The sequence below is a fragment of the Miscanthus floridulus genome, chromosome 11, assembly GCF_019320115.1.
Source record: "Miscanthus floridulus cultivar M001 chromosome 11, ASM1932011v1, whole genome shotgun sequence".
NCBI classification, from domain to species: Eukaryota; Viridiplantae; Streptophyta; class Magnoliopsida; order Poales; family Poaceae; genus Miscanthus; species Miscanthus floridulus.
In genome coordinates, this window is record NC_089590.1 from 32,000,349 (window position 1) to 32,015,062 (window position 14,714).

Consider the following 14,714-nt stretch of genomic DNA (forward strand, 5'->3'; position numbering starts at 1 on the left):
GAAACGGAGGCCAGTGATGAAAGCCTTGATTGCCTCGTTGTCGGAGATTGATGGGACCTTGATGCGTATCTCCAAGAAACGCTGGATGTACTCGCGCAGTGGCTCATCTTTTTGATCTCGAATCCATTGTAGATCGTATTTGTTGCCTGGTTGTTCACAAGTAGCAATGAAGTTGTCGATGAAGGCTTGCTTGAGCTCTTGCCAAGAATCAAAGTAGTTCACCGGCAAGCTGACCAGCCATTAGTGACCTGCATGACCAACAGTGACTGGGAAGTAGTTAGACATGACGTGCTCATCAGCCATGGCTGATCTACATGTAGTTTTGTAGAGCATGACCCATAATTTGGGGTTTTCCTTATCGTCGTACTTCTGAAGTTTCTCAAGCTTGAAGTTCTTGGGCCATATGACTTGGCGAAGGTGTGGAGTAAACTGCTTCAAACTCGGTGGGCCGTGGGTAGTGTCATATTCCATACGGCGATAACTTTCATGGGATGCTCGATCGTCGGCTCTCTGGTTGATACGAGCGCGCAGATCGCATCCACCGAGGTAATGGTGGAGATCATTATTGCCATTGCAGTGATCTCGATTGCCAGCTAGATTAGCCCTGCGACCATGGTTATTGTAGCGATTGTCGCGGTTGTCTTGGCGGTTATCATCCCGGACGTCGCGGCGGTTGTCCTCCCGATGGTGGTTGTCATCCTGGCCACCATCATGGCCACCGTTTCCGCCTTGACGGTTATCTGATGGGTCATTGTTGTGCGAGCCACGTTGGTTGAGTGGCTGTGAGCGACTTGGGTACTGGCGGCTATGGCTTGACTCGACTAAGACGGATAGAGCCCAGGCTTGATTTACAATCTCTGTGGTCTGGACCATAGCAGCCGTTAGATAGGCTTGTATCTCATCGCGAACTGCTTGGGTTTCTGGGGTGTTGGGTAGCCGTTGCATTATCGCCATGGCGATGGCTACGTTGGCGCTTGGAGTTCTGAAGACCTGTTTGTCCCCCACCCTGTCGAAAGCATTATTGAGGTCGCGTGGCTAGACCCTTATGCATCATGCCTCCTGGTCTGCTTTGGCTTCGATTTGTCGATGATTAAACCGGTCAATATTGCGTGCTTCGCATGCAGTCCTTTCTTTAACCGTTTCACCAACTGCTGGCGGTTCATCATTGCTGACAACATGGATCAGATCCCCTCGTCTTGGCGAGAAAGACGAGAATTGTGGGAACCCTAGGGCATGGTTTGGGATATCCAGATCGTATTTGACGCCTTCATCTTCGTGGTGCTGAAGCTCGGTGTGGACAGATGCATTAGATGCGATGCCAGATGAGGAGCTGGAGTTGCCCTCTTGGACTGTGTGGACGGATCCTTCTTGATAATCTTCAATCTGGATCATGTTGATGAAGTTGCGTGGCTTCGGCCGAGGTCGGTGCATAAAACACAGATCCAAGCGGCGTTGTAGGTTGTACGTGTAGTTGGAGGCAGCGTTTCGTAGGCCATAGGGCTGGACCTGGTGGTTCTCCGTTGAGGCTTGACTCGACGAGCGGAGCGCCCTTCAGGAGTAGATATGACCACGAGATCTATACCAAGTCGTGCAGGACGACTGGTCCGAGCTGGTCGGGTAGATCTGTTGTGGGAAGCGGTTACCTGTTCATTAGGTTGATTTTGAATCATACTTACCAGAGCTAGGGTTTTAGCGAGTTTGGTGTCGACCCGATCGATGGAGTCGAGCAAGTCGGTGTTGTCGATCTGCTTCCCTTTGTAGCGGGGAAGCGGATGATGGGTTGTTGGCATGGTTGAAGATGATGCAGGCATGGTCGGAGCCAGATCCATCGTGGTCGGAGCCGTATCCACCGTGGTCGGAGCCGTATCCACCGTGATCGGAGCCGTAGCCAATGCAGGTGAAGCAGTGGTCGGCGCAGACTGAGTCCATGCCTCCTCCGTGGTCATGGCGATGAAGTCATTGGAGCTGGTGGTCCAGGTGATCTGGCCAATGGTGAGCGTGAGGCCGTTCGGCGTAGCCATGGAGCCGGAGATGATGACCATCTTGTTTGCTTGGAGAGCAGTATGCACACCCCCTACCTGGCGCACCACTATCGATGAAATATGGTCGGTAGTCTACCTAGGGGTATGCCCAAGGTAGTAGATTGTCGACAGACAGATGCGCAAGCCACAAACAAGACGGTGACGCAAGACAGACACGAGGTTTTATCCAGGTTCGGCCGCCAAGAAGGCGTAATACCTACGTCCTGTGTCTGATTGTATTGTTGTATGTCAATGAGAGATATTTTTTAGAGGGGTCCCCTGCCCGCCTTATATAGTCCGAGGGGCAGGGTTATAGATCTGGAAACTAATCCTAGCCAGTTACAATTGCCATATGTGGCCGGATAAGGATTCCTATTCTAACCGACAAGGATCTTGCTTGATTGTCAAATCTGCCTTGACTCCTTGCGCGGGACTCCAAACAGGTTGGCCAAGCCACGCGTTGTCTTTTGGTGGACCGGACCCACTGATCCGGGCCGGCCCAAGCCTAGCCGTAAGGGTATAGGGGTTAATACCCCCACAATGTCTCTCCAGAGGGGGTTCAATCTCTGGGTATTTTCATAAAATCTAAAGAATAATTTGCTACGGTACTTATGACTTGTCTTTAAGAAGTGCCGATCTCTTAGGTAAACTATCTTCTTGGATGCATCCAGGAACACCCATGTAGTACCATCCAAGCAAACTAAGCATCCCGTCTTTTTTTATCTGTCCAGACAAAGCAAACAGCACGGGGTAATCATTGGTAGTAACAAATATTATTGCTCTATATATGAAGTCCTCCTTTCGGAAAGCATTGTACATCGGCTCCCCATGCCTCTATAGCCTCTCCATTTCTTGCATCAAAGGCTCGAGGAACATGTCTATATCAATGCTAGGTTGTTTAGGGCCAGAAATAAGAATAGTGAGGAAAAGGTACTTTCTCTTCTAACACAACAACGTTGGGATATTGTACATGGTCAAGATCACTGGCCAAGTGTTGTGGTCGCTCATCATCTCATTGAAGGGATTCATTACATCGGTGCTCAAGCCAAACCGTACATTCATTGGGTCATCGCTGAATTCTTTGTGCTTCTCATCAATCCTTTGCCACTGACTACAATCAGATAAGTGTGCAATCTTATCATTATCCACCTTGCGCTCATCATCCCACCATGTCATGAGTGCGGCTTCTTTAGGGTTTAGGAAAATACATCTCAAGCAGCCGGTCACTGGTAGGTACCACATTACCAAGGTAGGAATTATTCTCTGCTTTGCATCGTTGCCCAGTGAAGTGTCCTCTAGGGACTGAGATTCTTGTACCACCTTTTTCGTACCCTTCTTATTCCTCTTTTTCCCCATGGAGGCTTCGTCCCCACCGTAAAGGTCATTGTTCTTGTACTGACTGGCCCCACATCGGGGACATTTATCCAGTGACTTGAACGTTACACCACGAAAAAGGATACAGTGGTTGGGGCATGTATGGATTTTTTTCAATCCCCATTGTCAATGGACTTATGACCTTCTTCGCTTGGTATGTGATGGCGGAAACTAAGTTTGGTTGTGGCAGCACCTATGACAAGAGATGCAATATATCATTGAAACTACAGTCTAACCAGCTATACTTAGTCTTCAGGATGAGTAGCTCAAGCACAAAACGTAGCAATGTCCAATGTGTCGGACAACCCTTTTTAACACCATACACAGTCTCATTCGATGCTTTTGTCACCCTTTCCAAATTTTCTAGACCTTTCAGGCTCTTTACTAAAATCTCTGGTCCAAGGGCTTGAATCATGTCCTCCAAATCATCTTTATCCCCGACATGTGCTCCGCCATCATTATTGGCACCACCTTCGTCGTTACCATCTCAACCACTAGCATCACCACCTTGTTCATTGTCAAACTCGGGATCCATTCGTGCATTAAGCTCTGCTGAATATTGGGACAGAGATTCTAGGGTTTCGTTGTCGTATTCCTCCTCATCCTCGTCGTTAACAATAACCGTTTTACCATGACGAATCCACACTGTGTAGTCCTCAACAAATCCTCGCATAATCAAATGTGATCTGATGATAGTTACATCTATCCATGCCATACGGTTCTTGCAATCTTTATAGGGATAAATAATTGTATCCTTATTCTCTATCAACGTCGTTGCATGCTTCTCTGCGGCTTCAATAAATTTATCCACCTCTTTACGGAAACCTGCCTTGAACCTTAACGAAACCATACATCCAAGAGTTCATGTACTCCATCTTTTACAACGACAACAAAACAAATATTAAAGGACTACTTATTCAGATATATATAAAAATGAATCAAATTAATAATTACTTGAGAATAATTGTATATAGTTTAGATATATATGAATGTAAATCAAATATAATTACATGAAGCATACAACCATACCATGGTAGAGGAAAATTAATTAATGGCCTATTTATCCATAAATAATTAAAATACATAATTGTTGATTACAATAAACAATTTGAAAGACAATAATTAGCAACAATTAATATTTTACCCAATATCTTTCATGCAAACCCTAGTTCAATTTCATCAAACATAAATTTATAAAAACAAAATTAATAAAAAAATCAAACCCTAAATCTAGATCTACATGCACATAAAACTAACTAATTATTTACTAAAATCAAGAAACATGGACCAAATAAGGGTATGATCTTGTTCCCCTACCTAATTTACCCTAGTACATTCAAAACTTGGGTCTAATTTGCTTCATAAGTAGCTCAAGCACCACAGAAGAGAGAGAAAAGCAAAACTCTAATTATTCACTAACCAACCATTAAAACTTCAAAAAAAGTGTGGAATAGCATTTTCTTATCTTCTACAACCTCTCCACCAAAGGATTTGAGATCAAAACCTCCCACCCTTAGTAGAGCAATTTTTGGGAGGTGCCCAAGGCCTTCCTACCTTTTTTCACGGGTTGAAGTGAGTGACCCGAGGAGGAAGAAGGGGCTACAGGTTTTTATACGTTGGGCATTTGTAGGGGCGGCTGGTGATTGAGCCGCCCCTATAAATCGCAACACCGGGGGCGGCTGGCGATTGAGACGCCCCTACAAATCGACCCATTTGTAGGGGCGGCTCGTATCACCAGCCGCCCTACTGTGCCATTTGTAGGGACGGCTGGTCTCGTAGGTCCCGAACACGCCCACTGTAGGAGCGGCTCCATCACCAGCCGCCCCTAAAAAAATGAGTCGTTGCTATAAACTTTTTTTTAGCAGTGTGCATATATGATGTGACTATATAAATGTTCCATTATGACGGCGCGCTTCATCACCCTAGGTTTGAAAGTGTCCAAAATAACCTAAAAGACAAATCCTGATCAGCCAAAAACATTTTTTTCCTATTTTCGAAAGAACACAAATCATTAGCAGCATTGTTTCATCTAAACCTTTTCTTTCTATCTACATGCTGCTTCCAACCTGGTTGTCACGCACTCACGCTAGCTACACACGCCTTGAAAAACATGTCTTGCTAACTTGCCTGTTGCGTTTTCATGTTTTGGATCGTTGACCGCTAGAAAGGAAGCTATATATGGTCCTTGGAAGATCGAGCTCAATATACTTGTACAGTAATGCTTTAGTTAGGGCATTCAGATGCAGCTTATGTCCGGACACATTAGGTGAAACACAGAAATATTAGAGATGGGTCCTTGTTGAATTAAATAACATGTCTTTCTCTTCCCACCCACCCCCTGCTCTTGCTCTTTTTCTCTCTCGGTGTGGTGGCAGCCTTTTCTTCTCCAAGTGCCTGACAGATGTAGCAGAGGGGGAGGAGGAGAGGAATCTAAGGTCGTAGCTCGGATGGAGTCGGTATGCCTGGCAAGGTGGAGATGGGAAAGCTCACGGTGTCCCTTCTCGATGCCTGTTCCCCCGCTCCCAGTACCTATTTTCCGAAGTGCCCAGCCGATAGTTGAGGAGGAAGAGGAAAGGAATCCAAGGTCGCAAATGGGCCTCGCCATTATCACTCCAGCGCCTTCGCTAGGGCAGCTTCCATCCACTCCTTGTCCTCCTCGCCTATCTATACCGCAGTTTCTCACTAGGTAGGCCGTGGCTGTGCAGCGAACACTGTGTTTCAACTGTTTTAGCTATTTCGACTTTTTGTTTCAAGTGTTCTATCTAAGATGTTGCAAAACTAGATCTGAATGTTGCATATGTTTTCAAGTGTTTTAGACGTTTGAAACCATTGTTTCAAGTGTTTCATCTGAATGTTACAAAAATAAATCTAGATGTTGCATATGTTAAAATGACAAAATACGCATGTTTCAAGTGTTTCAGGTGTTTCACATGTATGTTGCAAATGTTTTTATCTTGATGTTTTAAAAGTAGATCTTGGTGTTGCACATGTTACAAATGGCTATACATGCATGTTTCAATCGCATGTTTTAAGAGTTTCATCTGTTTTAGACGTATGTTGCAAGTGTTTCATCTGAATATTTCAAAAGTAGATTAAGTGTTGCACATGTTGCAATGGTGCCACTGGCCGGTGGACAGTAGCCTGTCGCAGGGCTTCGGCTCCTACCTCGCGTGGCGCGCCTCATCCTCTCCTCTCCTCTCCTCTCCCTCCCCTACCTTCCCTTCCCTCCATCTCACTTTGGTGTTGGCGTGGCATTGGCGTTGGGGTGGGGGTGCTGAGGGTGCTGCGTTCAGACGCAAGTGCTGACGTGGGATGGGATGCGTGGCGCGGGGAGCAGCGTCCGGGGCACGGAGACTTGGGATGTGATGTAGGAGCAGCGTCTGAACGAGTCCTGCGCGGCCGGACGCCCTGGCGCTAATACTTATATGGTCATCTTCTGGTGGCAACCGATTATTCCCGCAGTTTTCTTCCTCAACATGAGTTGTTTTGACTTGTACGTTGTACTAGGAACCCGTTTTCCGTTGATGCCGGCTACTACTACTACTGTGAAAGCTGCTGTTCATGGGCATACATATGATACATACACAACACAGTCGTCGATGCTGATATATATTTTATTATTCGACCCCTATGTTATGTTTTCCAAGGCGTGGATCGGAATTTTGGCGTGTGGCTGATGGCAGCTTCTGTGATCTGGCCACAGCTAAAATCTTCCCAAAAGAAAAAAAAATTAACCCCGAGAAGAGGACATGCAGGCTTGGATGATGTAGCAGGCGGTCTTGGCAGATCGTCATCCAATTTTCGTCAGCCCTCTGTCACCCCAGTAGATAATGATTAATTAACTTAGCGCCGGCAAAGGTAATTTATCAGTCCGTCCAATCATAAAGGGCTGAAATTCTGCATATAATAACAGTTTCAACAAAAATATGCAAATAGATATATATACACTAAGAACAACTGTAGATTCTCCTTTATTAGATTGTCATAGGAACCGAAAGAAAAAAAATTGCTAGTATACACCAGAATCCTCTGCTTTATACTCCCTCTAGTTGCATTTTAGCGTCCTTTCTCGTGAATTTTATATGTTTTCATGTTGTTTTTATTATTTTAACGTTTTAGGATCCTCCGTATTCAATCGCTCCGGACACAGAAAGAGCCAAAATTTGGACTTCGAAACGATCTCTAAAGCAAAACTTTAACTAATAATATTACTATAATAGATTAACAAAACAACTGTTGATATTCAAGAAGTGATAGGGAGGTTGAAGATGGATCTTGAAAATCACGAGCAAAGATGAAAATGAGTTGATCCTAAAAGTTTTAGGAGAAACAGGCTTAGCCGGTATCCCAAAACCAGCTGAGCCAGTTTTTGTACTTTGTCAAAATGTGTAACGGACTCCACCATTGGGAGACGATCGAAATCATCAAATTTGGAGTTCGAGTAAAGAAAATGAGACTTCAGGAAATCCACCAACAGAAACCAGCTATGATAGATTTCACCGTTGCATTCCTCCCCTGAGATGATTGAAAAATATATAAAGAAATCCAATTTGGAGTCCGGATAAAGAAATTACGCTTCCAGGATATTTTCACTGCAACCCGCGCAAACCAATTCCTCCAATCTCGTGAAAAACTTACAAATTCCGTGTAGAATAAGTTTTCAATTGGGATAAAACTAGTATCCTCTATTTATTTGAGAGAATCATGACTGGTTGAGAGATCCGTCTATCCAATCGTCAAAAACACATATCTACCTTACTTTTTATCTCTAACCCTAGCTTTTCCATTCACTTGTTGTCCAGCATGTCGATTGTAACACCCTCGGTGTTACATTGTACTATTTTTGCTAAAACGCTGCACAAGCACCATACTTATGTACAATAGTGTGTAACAGGATGCATAAATCAATGTTCAGCACTTGAAACGTTTATCCGAAACAAGAAATAGATGTTACGTTTCTTGTTGTTTAGTATTCTAAGCGAATTTTTATCGAACAAAAATGCTATAGCATGTTTATGCGAACTTTGATAGAGTTTGTAGTACGTACTTCGTAGGCGACGATGAAATAGGTGTGGTCGAGGACGAGGTTCGCTAGCTAGTATACCTAGTGGGTCGGAATTGGCATTCGATGCGAAACCGTTCGAAGTTTAAGTCATTTCGCGTAAGTTTGAAAATGGGTCGACGAACCCATGTTCGGCAAAGTTTGTAGAGCGACCGGTTAAGAAGTGGCGAGATGTTTTGGCACGATTAGCTAGCCTTAGGTACCCGGTGGTTGTAGCATCGGATATGAGTTTTTGGGCCGCTTTAAAAAGCATGCACGGCACATGGTCCATCTCCGGGCGCGGTCACCACCCCCTGCTTGGCCTGGCACCGCTGCTGGCTTGCCAGCGCGCGCTGCCGCGCCAGCTGCGCTCCCACTGCCGCGCCTGGGCTTGTACGCACGTGCATGGCCCTTGCGCTACGGGTCGTGGCCGCCTGCCACCACGCGTGGGTGCGCAGCTAGCACCGCCGCTGCTGTCGTGCTGCGTCCTGGACACCTGCCCGCACCCTGCCCTCGCACGCGTCGGCTGAGCCGCCGGGTCCCATGCTGCAGCTCGCACTGCCGTGGCTGCACGGCACACCACGCACGCGCACACACACGCGCACTGCGTCGTTGCGTCTACTTGCGCCTTTCCGCTCGCTGAGCTGGTGTCGCCACTCGCCAGGCGCGCTCACGAGCACCGCTTGCTCGGCACTATTGCCGTTGATGCCACGCGGTTGCACACGCATGGGGCGGATGCCTACTTCGCCAGTGCGTCAGTGTCTGCTGCCATGCTATGCCATTGTCTCCTCTGCCCTGCCAGCCTCTACGGCTATTGCGCCAAGCCGACGTGCCTACCTTCCCCTGTTCCACCGTCGTCGGGCCACGCCGAGGCAGCGCAGCATCTGCAAAGGCAGTGAGATTGCGTGCCTTGGGATGGAGTGCGGACTTAGCGACATGCCGAATGCGTCCACTGCTGTTGTTGGCCTTTGCCATGCTTAATTGGACAGTTTCGTCGTCCTCGGTCGTTTTAAGGCCCGCAGCTACGCTGTGAAATTCCCTTACCCACGTCCACCGCTATCCAATTGCTTGTCACCGCACCTTCGCCCTGCTCTGCTTTACCACGTGCGCGCCATATTTCGCCCTTCTGTGGCCTGCCCAGCACTGCCACCGTAGTCTCGCCATAGCCGCCGTCGCAAGGCCTACCGGGTGCACGTGGCCAGGCCCACTCGAGCCGTCTCCGGTCAAGCCACCGTGACCGGTAAGCACGGGGTGAGTCTCTGTTGCCTACCCATGAGTTGGTTCACGCTGTTGAGGTTGTGGCTCACGGGAACACGTCCGCCGTCGTAGGGAAAGGGCCATCGCCGGGGATGGAGCTCGGGACAGCGCCCCTGTTTGCCGTATTGCCTCCGATCGTTGCGCGTTGAAGTCAAGGTGAGCATCAGCTCCTTAGGTTGGGATTGGAGGGTCGGGTGTGGCCGGCGTAGCCGCCCGGTGCCGCGTCGTCGCGCCGGTGTGCGCACGGGTGCCGGGGGACGTCGCCGCGGCGAAGAAGGGAAAGGAGAGGGTGGCAGTTGCAAAACCTATGACTCAGTGTAATAGTGCTCATGTTAGTTTTGAGAATAGGGTAAAGAACAGGGGCTTATTCGCTAAATGCGCCAGCCGCGCTCGGCTCCGCTGTGGGCCGCTTGCGATGGGCCGCGTCACGCGACGCCGAGCGAGCCGCGCCATTCGCTAGGCCTGCGCGCGGGCGGGAAGCCAGGGTGGGCCGAGTCGAACCGAGTGGGCCGCGCGATAGAATGGCGTTTTCCTATTTCCAGTAAAATAGGATGTGTTTATTCAATAAAGATTTTAGCTGAACTTTGATAATTTGTAGTAAATTGTGTAGTGGTCCAAAAATAGTGAGACTAATTTTGTTAAGTTCACAAAAATACCATCTACTTGTTAGTACAGTTAGATTGCAGTTAGCTGTGATAAGGATTGGGTCATAAATTCAAAACTAGAGAGCTAATATTATGTAGGTTAATATTTATAGGAATATTTGTGGAAGATTGTTGATAGCTGTAGATATAAAAATTTTACAGTAGGCTTGCTAGGTTGGTAGGTACTTGCTGTAAAATTTATAGCCCTAGGGTAGGTTGATAAGTAGAGTAGCTATTATCCTTGTTTTACTGTATATAGCGTAAATCAGCATTAGGAGTAAGGATAGTTGTAGTTGCGATAATGATAAATGCCATACTTCATACTTGTTGTTGATAGCAATAGATAACTTAATACCGTGGTCGGTAGCACTAGCGTAGTAGTTAGACAGAGGTACCTTATTTTAAGAGCTGTTGTTGCTATATTACTAAGTATTGCATCATCACTTCATGCATGTAGATCACGAGCTGGTAGAAGTCATGTCTGTCGACGAATAGGAGTACGACAAGGTCATCGAGGAGTACGAGGAGGAGATCCTCGTGTAGGAAGGAGCCTCGGAGCCATTCGGTGATGACCCTACTGACCCATCATCTGCCCAAGGCAAGCCCCGGTGCATAACCCCTATTTTTAATGATCATTGAATATATATATATGTGTGATGTGCATTTAAGTTACAGACATTTTATGGAAACTACCTGCATAGATATATCTACCCATGAGTCCTACTAGTACAGGTCGAGTAGCTGCTATGCTCAGGATATCGGTAGCGTGAGTAACCTGCCGTTACTCGTAAATAGGTGATAAAATATGATCACTCATGATAAAATGGTGGAAAGAAAAATAGTGATCGGGCAGGGATATGGTTTGGGTACTGGTGGGTGTAAGGGGTTGTGTTCTGCGGCCAACAGGGCATGACTTGGTTACACTTTTTTCCTGTCCGTGCCGATTAAGGGCCGGTCGTTGCAATGGACGCTAGGCAAGTCACAGATCTATTGTCCCGAGCACATACTTGGGTATGGGCGCAGAGAAGACTTGTTGCTCTCTTGTCGTGGATCCGGCTCTTTCCGGACCGACTGATTGGAGGCGGAGATGGTGTAGGTCCTGGCACCACACTGAGTCCAGGACTCAGGAGTGGGGGTTTGGAGTCCAAGTTTGGACGGAGACCTGGACACCCAGGACAGGAGAGTGATGGGTTAGTCCTGCTTGTGCCTGGGGTCCAAGCGGGACGTGTGTTTTCAGGGCACCCAGCTGGGCACATTGGTTCGCGAATCGCCACCGAGTCGGTACGACTTGTCTTAACTCTAGCATCGTAGTAAGAACTGAAAGATGGAAGGTGATGAAATAGAACTGATTGCTCAATTCTTGCTTGAAAGTAGAATAAGTGCTTATATAGACTGCATAGATAATAACTTAACGCGGCCAATAATAACAACCTAAATAAGGACTCGCTATTAGTATTGCTTTCTGCTAAAAATAAACCAGCAAACTATAAAGCTTCTCATATTCCTTGGAGTTGGAAAATTATTCCCACTAGTCGGGTAAGTCTTGCGAGTACATTGTGTACTCACGGTTTATTTACCCTGTTGCAGGTGATGTATGAGATGTACCTTGTGTGGAGGATGCTTCTGGTGGGCTCAGACGGATCCTCGTCTCTATCGCTAGATGTTTTTTTTAAATTCCGCTGTTTATCATTCCGCACTCTAATATTTGGTATTGTAATAATGTATTTTTTTTAAAACTCTGATATATGAAATGGACTAGTATTGTAACTCGTTCTCATTATTGAATCCTTAGGAAAAATGTGGATCTTTCGGGTTCTCCCTTGGGGTGTGCCCGACGAATACCGTCCGTTGTAGCTTGCTTTCGGGGTGCTTAGTGTTTGGTGGAAGACGAGCGCCTCCGTAAGTATGCTATTCCGGACGGTTCTGCCACATCAATGCTGATATATATTTTATTATTCGACCCCCATGTTATGTTTTCCAAGGCGTGGATCGGAATTTTGGTGTATGGCTGATGGCAGCTTCAGTGATCTGGCCACAGCTAAAATCTTCCCAAAAGAAAAAAAAAATTAACCCCGAGAAGAGGACATGCAGGCTTGGATGATATAGCAGGCGGTCTTGGCTGATCGTCATCCAATTTTCGTCAGCCCTCTGTCACCCCAGTAGATGATGATTAATTAACTTAGCGCCGGCAAAGGTAATTTATCAGTCCGTCCAATCACAAAGGGCTGAAATTCTGCATATAATAACAGATATATATATATATATTGTCATAGGAACCGAAAGAAAAAAATTGCTAGTATACACCAGAATCCTCTGCTTTATACTCCCTCTAGTTGCATTTTAGCGTCCTTTCTCGTGAATTTTATATGTTTTCATGTTGTTTTTATTATTTTAACGTTTTAGGATCCTCCGTATTCAATCGCTCCGGACACAGAAAGAGCCAAAATTTGGACTTCGAAACGATCTCTAAAGCAAAACTTTAACTAATAATATTACTATAATAGATTAACAAAACAACTGTTAATATTCAAGAAGTGATAGGGAGGTTGAAGATGGATCTTGAAAATCACGAGCAAAGATGAAAATGAGTTGATCCTAAAAGTTTTAGGAGAAACAGGCTTAGCCGGTATCCCAAAACCAGCTGAGCCAGTCTTTGTACTTTGTCAAAATGTGTAACGGACTTCACCATTGGGAGACGATCGAAATCATCAAATTTGGAGTTCGAGTAAAGAAAATGAGACTTCAGGAAAATCCACCAACAGAAACCGGCTATGATAGATTTCACCATTGCATTCCTCCCATGAGATGATTGAAAAATATATAAAGAAATCCAATTTGGAGTCCGGATGAAGAAATTAGGCTCCCGGGATATTTTCACTGCAACCCGCACACACCAACTCTCCAATCTCGTGAAAAACTTGCAAATTCCGTGTAGAATAAGTTTCCAATTGGGATAAGACTAGTATCCTCTATTTATTTGAGATAATCATGACTGGTTGAAAGATCCATCTATCCAATCGTCAAAAACACATGTCTACCTTACTTTTTATCTCTAACCCTAGCTTTTCCATTCACTTGTTGTCCAGCACGTCTCTCGATGAGTTTTGCTTGCGTTTTAGGTGGACTTGCCGATCCTAAAACAACCTCGTTGTTCATCGCCCCGATAGTCTTCCCGAAGGCATTCATGGTTTTTTCGAGCAAAGATTAAATGTCGAATCGGTGTCGTCGACATGCTGGCCGGCCTTACCATTAGGACCTCCCTCCATTTCATATTTGGGCTGTGTACAGCCTCGAGCGATCTAGCTCATACCGGTGTGTGACCTGAATCAACGTCAACAACAACTACAATAAACTTATATGATTATGAAACTATTTCTTGGAACAAATATACTCATCTCAATGAACACAAAAATAGTCAATATGGTCAAAGTTTGCAAGTATACTCAAAATGTCACTCTTTTAAGACATGAGGGAATATTTGCATTCTCTTGAATTTTGCTTTTTGATAGTACGTTCGAAAGGCCTTTGAGTTAAGCTTCTGGTTCATTTTTTAGCTAGAAATGTGTTTGTTTTACTTCTCTTCAATCATAATAACTTTCCTAACGAAGGTTTTCGTGTGTATACCCCACAAGCCTAACCATGAGGCCTATCGATCAGCTTCAAGTAGCTAGGAGTTATTTATTCGCAAATTCTTGTGTCAAGGTAGGACAACTGACAAGTTGAATTGAAAAGGACATATTGGTTCGAAGCCTTCAAACTTCAGTTGATGGTCAAAATCAGGAGCAAGCAGCTAACTGATGACTGGAGTCTAGAAGATGGCAACTCTTGGGAAAAAGGGAAGAAAGACTATGTAATGGCTTTGAAATTCCTAGAAACCAATATAGTAGCTAGTATTGATTTGATTGCATTTTTTCATATATTTTAACAGTAAATGTTAGGGCAATGAACTAGAATACCTTTATATATCTTCTTGGAAGAGACCCATCTCTATCTTAATTAACCAATTATAAACACATCTTATCATATGCCTCCCCCCATGCGAGTTGATTTTATATGAGCGCACCACCTATAACAATTAGCTTTCCTAAAATAGAAAAAAGAGCCTTTATTTATTTATATCAACACACCACCTTTAACAATGCAATCAAGTTAATCAATATCTGAGAGCATCCAGATAGCCTAGAGCTTTTTGTGGGTCCTTCAAAAGTTACCAAATACTTCTGTTTGATGCCAGATTGTAGTACTCAACATCGTCAGGGAGCATCCAGATAGCCTAGAGCCTTTTATGGGTCCTTCAAAAGGTACCAAATATTACTGTTTCTGTTTGGTGCTAGATTATAGTACCCAAAAAATATGTGTCATGAAGTGTAAAGTGGT